Source organism: Ptychodera flava, chromosome 2, assembly GCF_041260155.1.
Source record: "Ptychodera flava strain L36383 chromosome 2, AS_Pfla_20210202, whole genome shotgun sequence".
NCBI lineage: Eukaryota > Metazoa > Hemichordata > Enteropneusta > Ptychoderidae > Ptychodera > Ptychodera flava.
In genome coordinates this window covers 25086689-25107863 of record NC_091929.1, presented here as the reverse complement: position 1 = coordinate 25107863, position 21175 = coordinate 25086689, and the positions used below count along the sequence as shown (strand labels likewise).

The 21175-nt window shown below is 37.5% G+C and overlaps 1 long non-coding RNA gene across 1 annotated transcript in view; it reads right to left on the bottom strand.

The window, feature by feature from the left end:
* The window catches only part of LOC139147632 (uncharacterized), a 62873-nt gene extending 42513 nt beyond the window's left edge, over positions 1-20360 (bottom strand). The window contains exons 1-3 of the long non-coding RNA XR_011555768.1: positions 19387-20360; positions 18716-18829; positions 15533-15613 (exon numbers count right to left, since the gene is read on the bottom strand). This is a non-coding gene — a long non-coding RNA (uncharacterized lncRNA). The remainder of the gene's footprint in view (positions 1-15532; positions 15614-18715; positions 18830-19386) is intronic.
* Between the last annotated feature and the right edge of the window lie 815 nt (positions 20361-21175).

Sequence of the window (21175 nt, the reverse complement as noted above, 5' to 3'; positions counted from 1 at the left end):
TTAAAACGATAGACGTTACTGTTCAACTCTTAAGGGCGTTATCGATGTTACATTTGCGTCGTCCGTTCCTGCGGAGTCTCTTTCAAACTGCTGTCTGCGCCTTCTCTTTATGATTATCCAAATCGTACAACCAATCAGCAAAAGTGCAGTACATACTCCGGCCACTATGAGAATGACAAGTATTTCGGAAGGGAAAGTCTTGGAATCTGTTACATAAAAAACAAAAGAGTTATCCAATGCGTAAAAGAGACAAAGCTACAAGCTGCAGTGGCGGGTCCAAGTGCTTACCATTGTTGCATATATGAGCTGGGAAGGAGAGCTTAATGATTGCTTTAATACATTAAAGTGTTGTTACCGAGCAAGTTCGTTTGAGTTGACATGGTCTGTTGGTTCTGATGAAGAATTTTTTAGGATTATTTCATGTTCCGCGTCTATGATTCACATATGTAAAACCACGCAGCCAATCCAAATGCATTTCGCCAGAGCGAGAGCACTTACAGTAATGACAACTTGAGTTTTGGGAGAAACTTTGGAGGTTTTTGGAGAAGAAGATTTTTGAAAATTGGTTATAGTTAGTTTTTTTTTTGCAAAAAGCGATATGGCCACCAAAGCACGTGACTGACACATGTTCTTTCGCAAACTAGAAAGCACACATACTAATAGGGATACGAGTTAAATTTCAGACAAATGGCGAGATGGTTTTGAGATGAAGATTTTTCATCATGCCTATCGTTTTCGCAAATGGCAGAATGGCTATAAATTCAACCACGTGACCGATCTAAATGCATCCTACAAGTCTGATAGTTCTCAAACAAATAATGATGTAAGTGAAATTTTAATTTAAATGGTGAGTTGTTTGTAGAGAAGATTGGACTTTTTGAAAAATCCAATATGGTGGCCAAGGTCACATGATCAATCGTGATTTTATTGCGAATTTCAGAAGAAAACAAGAAGACATGCGTACTTTACACTACATATCAAATCGACCAGACTCCTATTTCTTCATCGGGTTTGAAAAAATCCGATATGGCCGCTTGGTCATGTAACAAATCGAAATTTCAAGGGCTATGTGCACTAGCACTATATAGGCAAAGTAGGCCTTGGAATCTCGAAAAAAAAGGGTGAAGCGATTTCGGAGTTCTAGCTCAGCATTTTGGGGAAAGTTACGGAAGAAGAAAAACAAGAAGCTCAACTCATACAAAGACAACAAAGATTTAAGCCCCGATGGGTTTGGTCCCTCATTAAGCTACTTGACACATTAAATCTACACAGTTAAAATGGTCGATGTTCTTACAACCTGGAAAGTAATCCCTCTCTGTCTCTGTCTCTCTGTCTCTCTGTCTGTCTGTCTGTCTGTCTGTCTGTCTCTCTCTCTCTCTCTCTCTCTCTCTCTCTCTCTCTCTCTCTCTCTCTCTCTCTCTCTCTCTCTCTCTCTCTCTCTCTCTCTCTCTCTCTCAGGGAGAGATTAAGGTACTTTCGTCTTTGAAAAAATCACATCGACAGTAGAGCCCGTAAGGAATGATAAATTACTGAATAACTAATAAAAAATTCTCAATGCATAAATATTTGTTCACACCGTTTAACGGGAGTTCATTGCTGTTGCACATATAGAGTACATTCGTAATTTATTGCGGTGAGGTAGTAAATCAGGTCTATGACAAACCAGAGAAACATAAAAAACAACACTAATTACAAACAACTTAGATATGAACGATGTGAGGAGTTGCTTTCCCAAATTTAATTTAACCTATTTTTATTATTAATATATTGTTCAAAGTACACTCGCTATCATCACACTGATCTTTCGAGAGATTCCATGCATCATGTATTGTAGTTTTTGGTATTTATCGTGCTGGTTTTTGTGTAAATTTAGGTTACCTGTTCTCTTTTGTATCATGGATCTGTGCAATGTTCCTGTGAGTGGCGGTTCTAAGGTGTGCGCTGCAGCTAGATGTAGGAAGATTATTCCTGCTGATGACAGCCATGACAAGTGTCTTGCACGTCCTAAGTGTTCAAAAGCTAAGCCTTGTGATATAATGAACTAGGGTGCATTTTTGCTAATCTTGAGTTGCTGCAGGGGAAGCAAGCTTCGTGGTAATACAGAACATAAGGTGTCACTAGATCAACATGGACCAGCGTCCAAGACACAAAAACTGTTGCAGTAACTGACAGGTAAAGTACAGTTTATCCACGAACGGCTCACTTTCCATATAAAAACTGCTTGAATTTTGCCTAATCAAGTTGTCACGGTGCAACCATCTTTCAATATTAATTAACAAGATTGGAACTAATTTGGGAGAATGGGATCTTTCAATTGTTCAAAGTTATCATAAAAATTCGGTTCCCCATAACTGAAAATTGCAATATTACAAATTACGTTTAAAAACATCTGAACTATAAAAAAAACCGAATGGTACATACGTTTATACTGATTATATCAAAAGCACTACGATGTCCTACTATCTCCAATTAGTTCCGATCGTGTTATATCATGTTTAGCCTTCCACAGCAACAGAGGTTTAAAATTATACCTTGCCATAATGTCTTACCTGCTGTTTGAACCTGGAGATAGAAAGCCTTTTTGACATTGCTGGCCCGTTGGTCGTCGTAAAAGGCTTGGCAAGTGTGAAGGCCAGAATCAGCACGACTGATATTGACCAATGTCAGCTCAGAGAATGCAGCATAACCATCACCTAATGTAACGTTTAGGTAGTTGTCCCGTATGCGTTGATTACTGTGTACAGTTTCATTAGCCGTCCATTTGAGATTTAAAATGCCATACGGAGTTGTGAATATGGCACTGCAATTAGCTTTCAAAGTGGATCCGATTGTCCTGTTTACAATAAGCGGGTCGTTGTCTCCCTTTCCGTCGACGCTGCCGGATACTTCCAACTCAATATTGAATGGTTCTTGAAAAATCACAAATATGTAAAACTATTTCATTTCAAAAGGGGGTAGTTCGTTCACTGATCAAATACCACATTCGAAATGTATAATGGGTAATATACAATTCAAGACGCAATAATCACATAACACTAATCCGCCACCGTCATATTGTAGAAGGCATATGAAAGATAACAATGGAAGAGGTCAATATCAAAACAGATCGGCGCAAATTCAAAGTGGAGTATACTTAATTGATAACCTTTTGCGTTCATGGACTATTTGTAACGTTTTTGACAAGAACTAAATCTACCATTAGAATAAAATAGACAATGCATCACCATTCAGTCACCTATTTCGGGTTTCCCTGAGTCTAATATAATGTCTGCGAAATCGTTCAAATGTGTGAAATTCATAATGGCTCAGTTTTAAAAAGCGTTGCATGCATCATGTGAAATGTTATCCAGAGAGTTATAGTAAAATCCGTTTGATGACTATTTACAATCCACAGTAAAAGCCAACTCTAGAATAAATAATGGTTTCTCCCAGGATACAAAAGTATTCAGGGAGAATCATATTTAGAATCCAACACAATCGTTTGTGAATTTAGCTCCATTGGCATAGTGATGAATGGTGTGATGAGGTGACATGTCTATACGAAAGTATCAGAAACGTGAACAGTGAGCCCGGGAGGGGTACTCTTATTAGTTTCAGACGGGGATGTACCGCCGAAGTCGAAAACATATACCCATGTATATTCCAAAAATACGATTCATTGTCAGGGAATTGCTTAACAGATTTGGGGAGTTTTTACCTTTATTCTGTTGCATGTTAAGATCTGTCCTTAAGCATTGGGCATTAGCTTTGTTATCGACCCACGCTTAGCGTTTGACGACAAAAGTGACCCATTCAGGCGGTCCTTACCCACACTTTACTTTTCTGTTGAAGTACCCAGCGGGACAGAGAGTTTAAGGATTTAATTAATGACATCACTTACCGGACACAAACAGGGTAACTTGTGCTGTTTCATGAAAGGACGGACTTATTCTCACACGACAGATATATTCACCAGCGTCGACTGTGTGGTATTTCGAATCAGCAATGATGTTCTACTTGAATCCTTGATAGTGTACTTTCCATTGATGATGTAAGATCGATTGCCGTCTTCGTGTAATGCCGCAATAAACGCCCCCTTCGGTAACTTACCCCAGCGAATGTCATATCCCTTTATTTCATCGTTGACGCCGGTGTTATTATTACTAATCGGGCAGGTGATATTAGCAGAGTCACTTAATACTGAAAACGTCTTGTCACTGTCACCTCCTGACAAGTGTAGATAAAAGAATGATAAAGTAGTTGTCTTGTTTGGATTGCAATGCCTTTGGAAACTTCATTGAAAATTATATTATTGGCAGATTTAAGAATGAAATGACCAGCTCAAGTATTATAACGTCATTTTCACTTTGAGGGCTCTGCAACATGCACCGAGCACTAACTATCGAATTGGAAGTAAGTTAACTTTAATATAGAACTTCAACAGAACCAGACCTAGCTCATTATCGTGGTGTTAAATAATGAAACCAGCATTGCAATCGAAACATTAGTAAGGCAACGTGTTCAATTAAAGAAAATGTAAAACTATTTTGAAGGCATTTCTTCTCAAGAACGTATTTTCTAGTTCATTACTTCACTTGAGTTTTGCGCAAAAAAGCATACCAAACTCCAACATCAGAATGGTCAACATTCTATGCGTGTCCATTTGAGATTTCCTATGTTTTGTCTACTGTGAGTGTTTTCCGTCAGGTACTTATGCTTGTTATATTTAACGTAGGCTGTTGCCAAGCGATAGTCTCAAACAATATGGCGCCGTGCAAAAATGTCGATTCGTGCTTGTTACAAAACTTAATGATTGTGGTTTTCCTGTGTAATAGTATGTTTTTGTATTCACCAGTAACGGTTAGCGCTGATATTTAGCGACTTGTTGAAATAAAATTACTATATCTGATTTAAGTACAAAATTTGGTAATAACGGTTTTGTCTTGTTTTGAAAAAACATGAGATTAATCCAATCAAGGTCTTAGACTTTGCTTATGGTACTAAAATAAACTTGAGCACGTTAACGTTTGAAAATGCCTTTCTTGGTAAGATAGACATCACTTTAAATATGAACAGATAGGGGGGAACCAACGATATATGTAAATATGCGCATAACGGAAAATGCATACCTTAAGACTATTGCATTACTTAACATTAGTTGACATACCTGCGTCGAAGAAAGTCCACGTAATGATAAAACATACCGTAACTATCGTTACCACTACAGTGTTTATATTCAACATCGGCACGGCTTAGATTTTTACAGCCTTCCAAAGTATTTTTGAGAAATTATCCCTAAAGCCTCTGTATCTGTACTATGTGGACTTAGGCTCACACACTGACAACTAACATTAGGCAGCCTTACAATTAGTTAATGTTCGACGAATTTCATTGTCCAGATAATGACACAAGCACCCGTTATGCTGGCAAAGGGTCAAACAACCATAATATTTTAAATCAATGTTGGTGGCTACGTCTAAATTAGCCGATGTTTAAGGAAAATGTTGTCTTTCACATTACCAGTAGGTAGAAAACTTGGTAAAAACATATATATTAACAAAAGAATGTAAATTATTGGTACGGTTCGCAGTGTAAAACTATTTTCATTGAAGGAGAATCATATTTAATCGCAGTTCCATCATTTTCCTGCAACATTTCCAAATCGTCCAAACCTCATGACATTAACATACATTTGGTACGGCTATCGAAAAATAAAATATTAATTACAAAAATTATAATTATAAATCAAGCAATGATTTGTATGAAATGGTTAACCCTCGAACTTAAAGAGCGCATTTGAATACAATCATCAAACATAAATGAAAGTCTTTTGGAGACAATTTGTCATAGGAAAACAGGACTCTTTTTGGTTAAGATTTGCGCTAATTTGCGACCTGAAGCAAGCCAGCGTCTCCGTTTTTCATGGGGCGCCATATTGTTATTTTGTCGCTTGGCAACTACCGAAGCCGAGATTACAGAAAAGGTCAAAAGTCACTAGTGTTTGTGGACTGCGTGCAGTGATTATACGTTTACTGAGTGCTTGAACGAACATTCGCTTAAAAATGACTTCTGTTCTAATCATCTTGTCAGTAAGGCCAGTAATGGGGGCTTTTCTGGGTCATTATCTGTTGACAGAAAGATCGTTGAGAGTATGACAGACAACAATCTCGTAAAACAGTCGGCATGCTTATTCATTCAAAGATATGCCTGAAAATTGACCTTAATCTAGAAGACTTGTTTTCTTTTACTTCTGCTGCCATTCCACAAGTAAAACAACTTATTTAATTCCATTCACATTAAAAGTGTGATGCATGGTGGTTTTTGATATTACCTTTCTGTAGAAGGCGCTACACAAAGATAACCCACTGACCCTTATGCCACGCACCCATTAAAACTGTGATAAAAGTTTCCTCAAGAAATGTTTGAACAAAAAATAAAATCTTTGAATTTTGAGGCGAGTTCTGAGTTAATATTCAATTTGATATAAGGGCACGTAAATACAAGTTTCTTGAATAAACTACTTTGTTTTATTATACAATTATATGAGAAACATAATAGAGAAGATCTCGACTATGCCGGGACATTACAAGGCGAAGCCTACATTTAAATCCAAAGTCAATACATCATACATATAATCATCTTACGATTATTTACAAGTGTGCTTATACGCGACCCTTTGTAGAAATGAAATGTTATTGTTGCCTTAAAGTGTTCAACTCCTTTTGAAACGAATTCTCAAACATTTACGGAATAAGCGTACAATGTTCATTTATATCGACTGATATATTCAGACGTTTACGATTCAGTGTCAAGTCCAAGTCCAAAGAAGGTACGTTTGGAAAAGAAATTCATTAGTTTTATGGTTTCAAGTCAATACCAACTTAAATCCAGTGGTTTTGAAGGCTCCTTATTTGACAAATTTTAGGGCACTGCTGGAACGTCAGTCTATGGGAACAGTCAAATCAAAGGTGCTTGCAAGCATAGTTCGGACCTTGAATCACTTCAATCTTTCAGTCTTCAGGATAGCAAAGTGCAAGAGGATTATGATACTTTGTTATCGATCATCGGAAAAGCGCCATAAACTAATTCTGGCTCTTTTCCCGATGATTAGCCAAAAGCTGATCAATATCAACAATCCAAACGCTATAGACTTTTCCACTGTTCAACACTTTTCTCGATATCATTTGTTGTGTGTTGTCCGGTCCTGCGTCGAGACTTCTTGATACTTATTTCTTACCCTCCCGATTACCCAAATTGCACAACCCACTAATACAAGTGTAGCGCACGTTGCAGCCACTAGGATAATTACAAGTACTGGGGTAGAAAGTGTCCTGGAATCGGTAAGACAAAAGCAAAAGTTATGACATACCTGAACTTATTCAAAATAGGAAATTTAATGTCCCATGAGAGAACACAGAGATGTGGGCCATTTTAAATTTCAAATGTCGGTACAAGTCAGGTGTTTTTATGACATACCTGAACTTATTCAAAATAGGAAATTTAATGTCCCATGAGAGAACACAGAGATGTGGGCCATTTTAAATTTCAAATGTCGGTACAAGTCAGGTGTTTTTGTTTTTGTGGTATCAAATTAAGAGGATGGTCGGAAGTTCCATTGAGGAAAGTTTGAGCAAAACTTAAATCCTTCACTTTCGAGGCGCATACACCTTAACAATGCTGTCATTTATTTTCGTATAGAAACGGCTACAGAGCACTAGTCTTGCCAGCACAATATATTGAATACAATACAGAAAGTAAATAATGACATATTGGTCAAGACCAAAAAATATTGTTTATCGTCAAAAAAGCTCGTATTTCGACTGCTTACCTAACCATCCATATTATAGTTTTAATTTTGCCTTATCAACTTTCTTGCCGAGACGGTCACTTTACAACTATTTTTCTCCATATCATGTCAAGCCTTCATAGAAACGAATGTTGAAATTATGCCATGGGAAAATGTCTAACCTGTTGTTTGAACTTGGAGATAGAAAGCCTTTTTGACATTACTGGCCCGTTTGTCGTCGTAAAAGGCTCGGCAAGTGTGAAGGCCAGAATCAGCACGACTGATATTGACCAATGTCAGCTCAGAGAATGCAGCATAACCATCACCTAATGTAACGTTTAGGTAGTTGTCCCGTATGCGTTGATTACTGTGTACAGTTTTATTCGCGGTCCATTTGAGATTTAAAATGCCATATGGAGTTGTGAATATGGCGCTGCAATTAGCTTTCAAAGTGGATCCGATTGTCCTGTTTACAATGAGTAGGTCAATGTCTCCCTACGCTGCCGGATACGTGCAACTCAATGTTGAAGGGCTCTGAAAACAAACGCAAGCATGTGAAACCATTTATTTAATTTCAAAAGCTCGTGGTTCGTGACGTCGAAATCCGCAATCGATATATAAAAATGGAATACTATTAAGCATGCAATTATCATGAAATTCTAATCAACCACGCTCATAGTGTAGAAGGCATATGAAGTTAAAAAAATTGAGGGCTATATAAAAACAGATTGAGGGCAATTCAAAGTGCAGTATAGTTAAATGATATTTCAGTGTATTTATGGACAATCGATGACTTTTCTACAGGAGATAAATCATTCATTAGAGTAAGATAGACAATTCGTCATCATTCCGTCAACCATTGACTCTAATAAAATATCTGCGAAGTCATTCAAATGTGTAAAATTCGTAATGACTCAATTATTTAAAAAGCCATTCATGCACCATGTGAAATGTTATCCAGAGCGCTATAGCAGAATACATTTTGGTGGATTCTTACAATATACACTAAAACCCACGTTTGTTTCTACTAAGAATCCATCACTAGAATTCACAATGGATTCCCCGGGGATTCTTAAGTATCCTAGGAGAATCCAATTTTAGAATGCAGTGTAATCCTTTGTGGATCCATCTTCTTGGCATAGTTATGAGTGGTGTGAGGAGGTGACATGTCTACACGAAAGTATCAGAAACGTGTACAGTGAGCCCAGTAGGGATACTTTTGATATTTTTCAGACGGGATGTACCGTTAAAGCGTGGAAATATTAGCTTGTTATCGGCCCACGCTTAGCGTTTTTTTTTTCGTGAAAAAGTGTTCCATTCTGACGGTACATATCCATAACTTCGTCTTCTCTATGGGAATACCCAACGGGACATAGGGTTAAAGAATTTACATAAAAAGACATCACTTACCGGACACAAACAGGGTAACGTGCTGTCTTTGAAAGGACGGACGTATTCTCACACGATAGATATATTGACCTGCGTCCGACTGTGTGGTATTTCGAATCAACTATGATGTTCTACTTGAAACCTTGATAGTGTACTTTCCATTGACGATATGTAAGATCGATTGCCGCCTTCGTGTAATGCCGCAATAAACGCCCCCTTCGGTAACTTAGTTCATATCCCTTTATTTCATCGTTGACGTTTATTTTATTATTATTACTGACCGGGCATCTGAGATTAGCTGTGTCACTTAATATTGAAAATGTCCTGTCACTGTCACCTCCTAACAATTGTAGACAACAGAATAATACAATAGTTGTCTAGTTTGAAGTGCAACGTCTTGGGAAACTCAATTGAAAAGTTATATAATTTTTGCTGTTTCAAGAATGTCATCGACCTGCCGAAGTATTATAACGTCATACGGAGTGAAAGTTATTACATGTTAATCCATCTGTCCCGACAGTTTGCAGTTTAAAGTTGAACACCAAGGGCAGCGTGTTCGATGAGGAAAAAATATAAAACTGTTTAAGGCATTCTTCTTCAAGAATGTTTTCTTCTTTCTACTTTCTCAATTTTTGCACGTGGCGGCTTAAAACATATTTCTTAATCCGAACATTACAATCTGTAAATATTATCAATGAATGTTCATTTGATATTTTCTCTTTTGTCTGCCGTTTGTATTCCAGTCCGGAAAGTTAATATTTAATCAGCAATATTTATATATAGTTCACTTAAGATATGTCTATCATGTAAGCTAGAACCTCAACGTAAGCCGCTGGCAAGCGACAGCAACGAACTACAAACGAATATGGCGGGGCGCATAAACGTCGGTTCTTGTTTGTTGAAAGATTTTATGGAAGGGGTCGTCATGTGACATTCTGTTTGTAATTGTGAAATAATATTACTTAATCTGATTAAAGTACAACGTTTGGTATGTTACCGGACTTATAGAGAGCACGAGATCAATCCGATGAAGGCCATATATTTGGCTCACTGTACTGAAATAATCTTGAGCACGTCGGCTTTTTTGAAACCTTTTTTATATGGACTGATGTCATTAAAACATGAACAGTATTGACGAGGACAACCCATCATATATGTAAATATGCTCATATCTTGGGGCCATAGTATATATCAACATAAGACGACATACCTGTATCGAAGAAAGTCCATGTGATTATGAAAACACTGTAACTATCGTTACCACGACTGTACTTGTATTAGGCATCAGCTGAGATTCGTAAAGTGTGCTTTACCGGCACTTTTGAGAAGTTACTTCTGGTTTTGTTGTATCACTGTGTGGACTTAAGCTGACACATTGACAATCAACCTTATGCAGACTTATCAGTTAATGTTCGATGAATTTCATTGTTTAGATCTTGATATGAACAAACGTCATGTTGTCAAAGGGTCAAACAGCAAATATTTTAAATAATTCTTGGTTGGCTGTGACTGAATCAGCACACTGGTAAAGTTTTTTTTTTAACACTGGGCAAAATGCATGATATGAGTTCAGTATATTTACGTACATGGACGTATATGCAACACAAAATTAATGGTATACGTTATGTATATCTTTGTATATGGAACATATCAATACGTTGATATACGTAGCGTATATCTATGCAGATCATGAGTATACGCAATGCAGATCTTTCCACACTAAGTGTATACAACACTTGTTCATTGACAAATGTACAGCGTCAGTATATGTGTGATAGTGTTGTATATCAAGCATTTTGGCTAGTGTAAAATGATCTATTTTTTTAGTCACAAATAGCGCCAGACCGAGATAAAATCACACATTTTGATAGAGAAGAATGTAGATTATTGATTGGTATGTTAAAACACTGTTAGAAGCCGTTCTCATTTCAAGAAAAATCACGTTTATTCCTAGAGCTAAATCATATGATATCATGGGCAGCTTGGAAGATTTAAAAATCCAAGCAAGTTATGATGAAAAATACAGAGCTTCATAGCAGTTATATAGTTAATTAAGTACGGAGAGTTACACTCAGTCTTTACTTTTCAGTTTTTCTCCCCAGACGGCCCATTTTACAATCTTAAATTTCTTGTGTGCCTACCACTTTTATAATATCTTTAAATGTTGGTGCGCCCTTCGGACGCCATATTTTCATAACATCTTTCATTTCGAGACACCGTTTTGTGACAACATTTCATTACATTTGAATTCATTACAATTTATTCCATAACTTATGCCCTGATTTAATTAATATTTTAACTAACACTTATGCTGTTTCTTTCCATGTACCCAGGGTTTCTCATCATTCTTACACCTGAAAACATTTTGAATACCCAAGTAAGCTTGTCCACCGGATATTGTGTGCTTATTGTCGTTCTATAAGATGACAATGTGCCAGGCTTATCATGACTTGTCAGCAAAAGTATGTGTTGTATGTAGAGTGGTTCTCGCACTCACATCCATGTTGAATGTTTCAAAAACTCTTTTTACCAGTGTTCGACAATTTCAGGCACAACATATAAAATGCGATGTGACAGTGGTTCGACAAGGGTGCAAGAATTAGCTATAAATGACCTTAAATGTCTTAATTATGTTTACTTTGAGATTTATTTGTCGTGTAAAGCATGCTATAGGATGCACCTGTTTATTACAAAATAGAAGCAGCATTGCAAGATTAATAGCCATATATTCCTGAATTTCAACCAGCGTGTTACACAAACTTTAAAAATAAGGAATCCAGAGCACTTATGTAGCGTATACATAATTATGCAGAAGCTACATTTTGATTTCTTTGCAATAACATGCATTTCTTTGCATTAAGTACTCCTAATATATATTTCCTTTCTATTCGGGATGTTCACTTGTCTCTGTTGAAAAGGTAATACTGAGAGAATTATTTTGCATCTAATTCATTTTGAGTCTTCATAAAAGTGTTCAAAATACTTAAAATTGCCACTAAATAATCCATTTTTGGTGATGTAAAATTCAAAGTTTTTTTGTATCAGGAGAGAGACAATCTTCATAACCCTCCTAATCACCCTACGTAATCAAATTAATTGTGTGATATCAGTATTTTACTAGCTAGATTCATCCGCAGTATTTTAAAACGTTTGGTCAGTTTCAGACACATGTTATTCAGACGAATACTTAAAACAAACCTAATCACTAACAGTGGTAGTGGTTATCTTACAGATTGAGACATAAATGACTTCTGATTTGTGTCCATCAGTAATTTTGCTGTAGGAAAGGCTGCTCCTATGCCAGAAGTTTAACGTAAACCTTGACTTTTTTAAATTTTGTCAAGTCATGTGAAGAAAAGCATAGTTAGAAAAGAGCACTTAATATTTACATTTCAGCTTGCGTATGTGCGATCGAAAAACGATCCTTCTAAAGGGGAAACTGATGGGAAAGAAATTCACACAGTTGAAAACGGTTGATATCAAAACAATCCTTGTTGAATTAGAGAGAAAAAAATGCATTTTGCTCCATAGTCAATCTCCCCCCCCCCCGCCCCTGACCAAATGATCCAGTCCGTACTTCCCCTAACTTCTCCGTTACATTAGTTTTCTGTGCTGAGTAGTAGTCCCCATTCAGGAAAGTGATTAGCTTTTTGGAACTGCTGTCAAAAAATATTGATGTTTGAATTAACAAAATACAGTTAATTTGTCATGTTAATGATGTTTACAATAAATAGTAATTAATAAATCGGGCAATTTGTTTTAGAAATCGTCCATCGTTTGCTAAAGAGCGCGTTTGAGTAAAGTCACAAAATGTATATGAACACTTAGTTTTGCAGACTTTTTTGGCATATTGGAACCAAACCGACATAAAAAAGTTTGCGTTATTTGTGACCGATGTTGAACTGTGGCCTTTGAACTATGCATGATTGCATTGTAGTTCTTTAGTCTGTAGAATACATGGCGGCAGCCGCCTAAGAATGCCCCTAGCGCAGTTGTACGCCCGCCAGGCCTGTTGGTTTGCTTTTATTTGGGGGCTGCTTTCGAGGATCCGGAGGGACCGTGAAACCACGTTGCCCGATGCATGTCATGATCTCGCAAGGGGTCCGTGCATGCCATCTTCCAGGCCGCCATGACGCCGTACCGTGCACCCCACCGTGGCAGTAGATGCATGCTGGGTAACACGTTGCCCTCCCTTTTGAGGTCACTCAAATCTTAAATAAACAACTTCTGTTCTTTCGGTCAGTAAGGTTAGCAATCGGGCCTTTCTGGCCATGGGTCACAATTTATTGACAGGGAGCTCATTCGGTGGCGTGATAAACAGTCATCTCGTTAAACTGTCGTCAAGCTTATTCATTTCAGGCAAAGCCTGTGAACTGAATTAATCTCAAAGACTTCACTTCTTCCCGCTGTTTTTAAAACACCTTAATTTCATACACATAATGTGATTGTTCGGCATGGTGATGGTCGATATTGCTTTCCTGTAGAGGGCGCTCGGACTGGCAAACTTTCTTAATACTGTTTTGGTCTACCACTTGTGAAGGTAGTCCGTTTCAAGCTCATATCGAAAGGAAATTTTTCACAAGCTTATTCTGAAAAAAAATATGTACTTTTACCACTGCGTGTATTCCGAGGGATGTGAATGATGGCCATCATGATTTTCAAGAATCGGTTATTATTTGCTAGCATCGAATTTAGCACAGTGACTCCCTATTGCATTCTTGCTACGAAAGGGTACAAATAAAATATACTATAGTTTCAAGTTTCCTCATGGTTTGAGAAAACTAACAGGCCTTTCAATATCGACGCGCCATCTACCTGTATATTCGATTCGATGTAACGATACTCCAGTGCAACTTTCTTGAATGGAATATTGTTTTATTAATATACAGTTATGTGTGTAACACAGCTAAATGCTCTCGGCTAGGCCGGGACATTGCAAGGAAAAGCCTCAATTTAATTCCAAGCTCAAGCCATTATATTACATTTATTTAAAGTGCATATGCGTAACCCTTCGTAGAAATAAAATGCTGTGATAGTTTATCGAATTGTCCAACGTCTTATTTAATGAACTTTCAAACATTTACAAAGTTTGCCAATGTAAAATGTTTATTAGTCGACTGATATTTTCTGATTTTTCTGATTCAATATTGCATCTAATTCAAACGTAGTTGCAGTTGGAAAATATATCCACTTAGTTTTTATGGTTACAAATTAATAAAAAGTTAAGTTTAGTGGACAGGTTCTGAAAACCGCGTATTTTGGCAGATTTCAGGGCACTGCGGGCTGGTAAGCCAGATTGTGAGATTGGCGAAATCATGATCATAGGTGTTAGGTAACATAGTTCTGACCTTGTATTATTTCCAGCTTTCATTCTTCATGGTCATCGAGTGCGAAAGGATTATGTTAATGTGAAACTGTTTTAACCGAACCTTTCTAAACCGGAAACCTATCTAAACTGAACCCTTTACCCGGTTCCATTCCAATGGAACTCTATGTTAAAATGACCCCTATAAACCAGACACCTCTCCAAACTGAACCATTTTCTCAGTCCCTGAAGGGTTCAATTTAATCAGGTTTTACTGTACTTTAAAAAATCATCGGTAAAAGCGTCAGCGGTGGAAGCTTATTTGAATTTTACCATCAGTAACGGTAGAATTCATCGCCAACACCTGATCAATATCGACAATCAAAACAAGGCTATAGATTTCACACTTTTCAAATGTTTTCTCGTTATCACGTGTTTTGCGTTGCCCGGTCCTGCATGGGAACTCTTTGAAACTGCCTTCTTTCCCTCCTGATTATCCAAATCGCACAACCCACTAGCAAAAGTGCACCACATGTTCCAGCTACTATTAAAGTTACAAGTACTGCAGTAGGGAGTGTCTTGGAATCTGTAACACAAAGCTAAAAAAGCTATGAAACAAGTTAAGGAAACACAGCACATAATTTAATTACTTGATATTGCAAGATCATAAAATTAAGTTCTGTCTCTCTGTCTCTCTGTGTCTGTGTGCGTGTCTGTGTTTGTCTCTCATATCAAAATTGAATTTCGTAACACCAGCTCAGAGTAATGACCGATGTCAAAAGAAGCCCTGCAAGAACTTACAATTCACTTTAAAAATCCCGGGGAATTATATATCTGTCCTTTCTCAGTAAAAATGGGCCGGTATTGTACTTTTATTCTGTAAATTTCGAACCTTTAAAGAGCCCTTTTCTCCTTAAAGTCTTCCGCCAAAGTATCTCATATCGGTTTTATATTCGAGTTTCATAAAGGTTATACTGTACTTCAGTAACAGCAGATAAATTGTCGCGGTATATCAATTTTTATGAGATATATGAACTGTATCTCTATGAAATCATATTTGTACTTGCTCTTACCTGGAATAACAGTAGTCACTGCAGAAGTAGAATGACTCACGTTAGTACCTTCATCTGTTAATACTGGTTTCCCGGTCGGTGCTATCAAAGAAACAAAATTCCTTCAAGACACGAATTCCAGACTGAAGACAGTGTGCATGAAGTGCAATAGAGAAAATCTCAACAAAGGTTGAGCCCTGTAAGTAATGGCACTTATTAGTGATTTCACAGTGTATGGGGAGATTGAATTGCCGTTGCACACCGAGAGTACATCGTACTTCAGTAATGGTTGTGTGGCTTATCAGTTATATATACAGAAATAGCGAAACAAACAAGTACACTTACAATAGCATACACCAAACCCAACGTTATTTGACGTTGCTGATGTGCAACTTGAATAAGCTCTTTCTCTGATTGGTCCATTTTCACTATTCACAGCCACTTAGGGAGTCTATTTGTATTGTTTTCATTATATTGGTAAGATTCAGCTACCCAATTGGGTCAGATCTTATTCAGCGCTGCACATTAGCCCTTATTTGAAGTTGCTTTTTCTTAATTGCATTGAACTTATTTTAATTTTGTCATTTTGTTACAAGTACAATCAAGGTAAATATTAAGGTGGAATGTTCCTTAAAGACATAAATGTCCATCCGGGTTCTCAGTATTTTTTCAATGCTTTCCTGTGGTCTACCAATTGTGGGGACTCATTTTAAAGGTCTCAAACTAACCAAGATCTGAACTTATGTTGGAGAAGGGGGTCGTTTTATTGTTCAGGTTTGTCAAATGTTAGGTGCCCATAGCTTAAAGTTGCAATATTAAAAATTACAGAATTGAATAAAACAAGTGAATTGTAAAAATTAAAGGAGATGAGTTTACATGTTCTGACTATACCTACAAAACTTCAATACCATAGCTCAAAACCTATTTCCAATTTCAGTGCAAAATATTCACTCCCCGTTTTTAGATAGTCGAAAGTTTAATTTCCGAATGAGTTACCATAGGGACGTGAGCAATTTTGAATTCCAAATATTGGTAAAAGTGAGGTCTTTTGTTTCTTGGGTATCAAATTGAGAGGGTTGTTGAAAGTTTGGTGAAGAATGTTTTCGCGAAAGTTTAAGTCCTTCACTTTCGGGGTGCATACCACCACAATATTGTTGTCATTGGCCTTGCTACCACAATGCGTCGAGTACAATACGTAATGTAAATGATGACAAGTTAATTCTAGTTTAGAATAAAAATTCATTGTTCATCGTTCAAAAATTCGCAGTACGACATGATGTATTTATTCAGTGTACCGCACGGCAAAAGCCTTGGAACATACGTCATTATTTCAAGCATAATATAGCCTTGAATATATTTCCAACTTTGTGTTAAAACTGGTAGGCTGGAATACGCCCCTTTGAGGGAGTCAACGACTGTTTGGCGTAGGGTTATATCGAGGTCACACATGCCACGGTAACTCAGCTGGGCGACATGCATAATATTCAGCAGGACTGAGGCACGAATCTGTACCGTTTATTTAACTTCGAAACAAACGTTATACCTAACATTCTATATGTAATTTCTTTCAAGGAAAATATCGGATTTTTTCCTGTGTATAACTACGCAAAGTTTGCGTGGCAAGTGAGCTATCGTTTGGATTTGAGTTTTAAGTCACTCCGTCTTTTCACCAACGGGCTACCAAGTGCAGAAATTTGTCCATTTATTTCAGAAATACACAATCAGGTTGGGAAAAATGTAGGTAAAATATATTTCTTTCATTATTTTTTGTACTAATATATCGAGATGTAATCAGTGACCCACGGATCTGTGAAGTAAACTAATCATTCAGGGAGTGTGTGGTGATTGTGTTCTGGGGTAACCGTTATACCGGGTGTGATACCATGATCCCACAGAACCACAGAGAAACATATAGACAGAGTGGCAACACTTGCATGCCTTTTGTTCCGTGGTCGTCTCGGTAGACTATTGGCTTTTCATATTAAAATGAGCTTCAAAGGTGTTATGTTAAACTTTTTGGAGGCTTTGTTTGTGGTTGATAATTACACGAGATTATGCGAAAAATACGACGAGATGGCATCGTACTGCCAGTCGCGTAGCAACCATAGTTACTTTGTGAGCTCTCAGGCCAGAAACACTGCTTCACGCCAATCAAAACATAACACGCCAGCAGTTTCATAAACATGTCCTTCCTTGACGCATGTGTAAAAGACGGTATGACTGACCGTAAACCATTGAGTAAAACCAGACAGTATCGATAAAAGACTTTCAAATTTGGTTCAAATACACTCATTATATATTCATAAAAATATGAGAGGAATTTTTAAAACGGTAAAACTCATTTTCCTGAAGCTCAAAACACTCCCGTTTTCGCCAGCACGTCAATTCTGCCCAGCACCACACGACAACAACAACACAAACTTTGCCGCATACTTTCGCTTAACAATTGGCGAAATTCCGAAAATTACCGAAGGATTCATGGTCGGCACCGTTCGGAAAAGAGAGGCGAAAGCAACCTGAGGCGAGGCGAACATGGATGGGTTACGTAACCGCTTCACGCCTTAAACAATACCCGTTGCCACTCTATCTATCTTTCTCTATGCCACAACCAACTGAAACAGCGCCCCATATTGCAATACCACATATTAGTATTAACAGCTCGTGAACACTTGCAAAAGTCCCGGATATAGGACGATAGCATCAACATCATCCTGTAATCTGTAGAGCACTCGGATATCACAATGGCCCGTAGCGACGATCCTGTCTTCGGGCGTCAATCAGATACAAGCTCACGGCTGGATCCAGTGCGAAATTACAGCCCACAACAATTTATGAGAGGGTCAAAGTTCAGTTACACTTAAGTCGACTATAGCAGCGAAGTAGAAAGGCCCATTGATTAAGGTGTAAGGGGATTTATAAACTCCCATTGTTTGTATTCAACCATGTTACTTTACAGCTGATAGAAGGAAATATTTACGGTTCTAAATACTGTTGTTCACATGTAAAATTTTTATAGCTAGCCGACACTAATACTTGAATATCATCGAGTTCACAAGAATTTAACAGGCCGCCAACTGTGAGCTTTCTTTGAGTTTTCTGATGTGTTCTCAATCTAATGACGCCAATGAAATCTCTCGCCAATGCAAATATATAACTGCAATGTACATTACGATGTAAATAATATATTTTGATTCAAAACCTTACCTTCCTCTGTTTGGGCGCCACTAAACGTCGCGTTGAAAAGTATATAAATTACAAGGAGGTTAAGCACATTCGGCACGGAATTCTGCATGTTGACGTCGAACCACATATATCCAGCTGTTGAAACGTCAAACCATTCATTAATTTAGACATAAAATTCAAAGAAACTACGTTACTCTCCGTTGGAGCAATAGCATTCGTTTGCAGTTATGCAGGATGCAGGTTGATATCATGAACGCTCAAGGGCCTGTCAATATCACATAAAGTATCGATTGAACTCACCCTTATTCTACAAGAGATACGGATTTATACTAGGAGTTTGGAAATGATTATAGTCTTTATTTGGTATGACCATCGCATTTTCATCTTTGCTCACTACTATAGTTGTCAGGTAATCCCATCTTTGCACCAAAATATTATGCTTCATTCGTTGTTTTCTTTCCGTTTTACTGTGACTTGCAGTTGGTCTTACTTTATAAATTAGAATACCTGTGCTTACGCGGAACACTGCCCCTTCAGGAAACAACAACAATGTCTCCATTCTAAACGAGTCGATGTTGGAAGCTGTCAACAACATGAACAAAGGTCGATCACTCCGTTCTCCTACTACGAGTTGCTCCTACAATTTCAACTTGAAGAAAAGTAGCGAAAATAAATGAAATATGTATACTTACATTTCAAATGAATGTCTAGAATAAAGTCATCAAGGTGAAATAGTTGAAGTATGTAAAAAACCCGTATTTACTTTTTAAGTCTTCTAAAGGAACTAATATCGCGACGATGTCATTAAATATGTCAAAGTTGTATTTTATGACCAGTGCTACGTGCAACAGTACCAGGGGTGTGTTACACTATACGGCAGCTGCAGAAATCGCATGTGAGTCAATAATACCGAAATCGGGAGAAAAATATTTGTGGTCTTGTCGCGAACACATTACTAAACGAAAGCTATCCACGATAATTGCTAGAGACAGCAATAGCCTGTTCATGCGACAGGGCGTGCTTTGGAGGTACCAGCGTTGAATTTAATAAAGAAACAACTGCACCGCATTAAATGTCGGGTAGAGAAGGTAAAAAACCCGAATGAAGCATTACACTTCATTAACTACACCAGTAGGCAATGGAACCAATAGAAATTCTTGCAGTGTCTGGCCGCAGTGACGCCAAGTTTCATTCATGCCACGATCATTCGGCATGATAATGTTTGATGTTGCTTGTAGAGGGCGCCACATATGTTTGGAACAGTCACTGTCGACATGATATTGATAACTTTAATTTTAAGCGACAACGGTGATCACGATAGATTGTTTTCTATACCAACTCCTTTTTTAAGATCAAGTGCAAAAGGGTTAAGTTACTTTATAGTTATCATCTGGAAAAGGGTAGCTTGTTAATTTTTCATGAAATAACAATGCTATTCTAAGACAAAACTTGATCAATATAAACGTTTGATTTACACGTTTATGTACTGCATTCTTTTGTTCGTTCTCGATATTACATGTTTTGCGTTGTCCGGTCCTGTGTTGGAAATCTTTCAAACCGTCTTCTCTCCCTGCTGATTATCCAAATTGCACAACAAACTAGCAAGAGTGTAGCACACGTTCCAGCTACTATGAGAAATACAAATATTCCAGTAGGCAGAGTCTTCGAATCTATAAAATGAACATATAATTCAGTTGATTGACACTGGTAACGTAACACCGTTGGCATGGTCAACTGTATGATAAACCTGTAAAGTAAGCCCCTCTCTCTCTCTCTCTCTCTCTCTCTCTCTCTACTTTTTTAATTATTATGGTTACAATTGAGGTAACTATTAAGGTTAAATGCTCCTCTGCGATATATATTACGGCTTTCAACCCTTCGCTATACTTTTCTGGTCTACCACTTGTTGGATCTAATCTGAGCTCTCAGTGAAAAAGATCACTGTCTTCGTATTATTTTTGAAATTTTAGAAGTTTAACTTTTTGCACAGAAATTACAGAGAGATGGCAGTAATTTTGACTTTCAAATATTGGTAAAATTACACAATGTTTACAAATGAATTCTAGTTTTAATCCAGACTGAGTGTTTATCATTGACAAAGTACACGTTTAGATATACGGGGGTGGGATTTTACGGGGGTGGGGATATGGTAAGAAAGTTTATATGTACCGCACAGACATGAAAAATACTGAAACATACGTCAAAAGTTGAAATGGAACTTTTACATACTTTCATCTGTTACGTATATTTTTAGCCTGGAATACGCCCCTTTACGGGAGCGTGGATTGCTGTAAGGCAGGGTCATTCCGAGTTCACCAACTGTGCGCATGCCACGGTAACCAAGCTAGATGACCTACACACCATTCGGCAGTACTAAGACACCGATCTGTGCCGCTTATTCAACCTCAAAACAAACAAGGTGCATAATTAACATTCTGTAAATTGACTCAAATTGCTGTCATCCTAAACTATTAATATTTG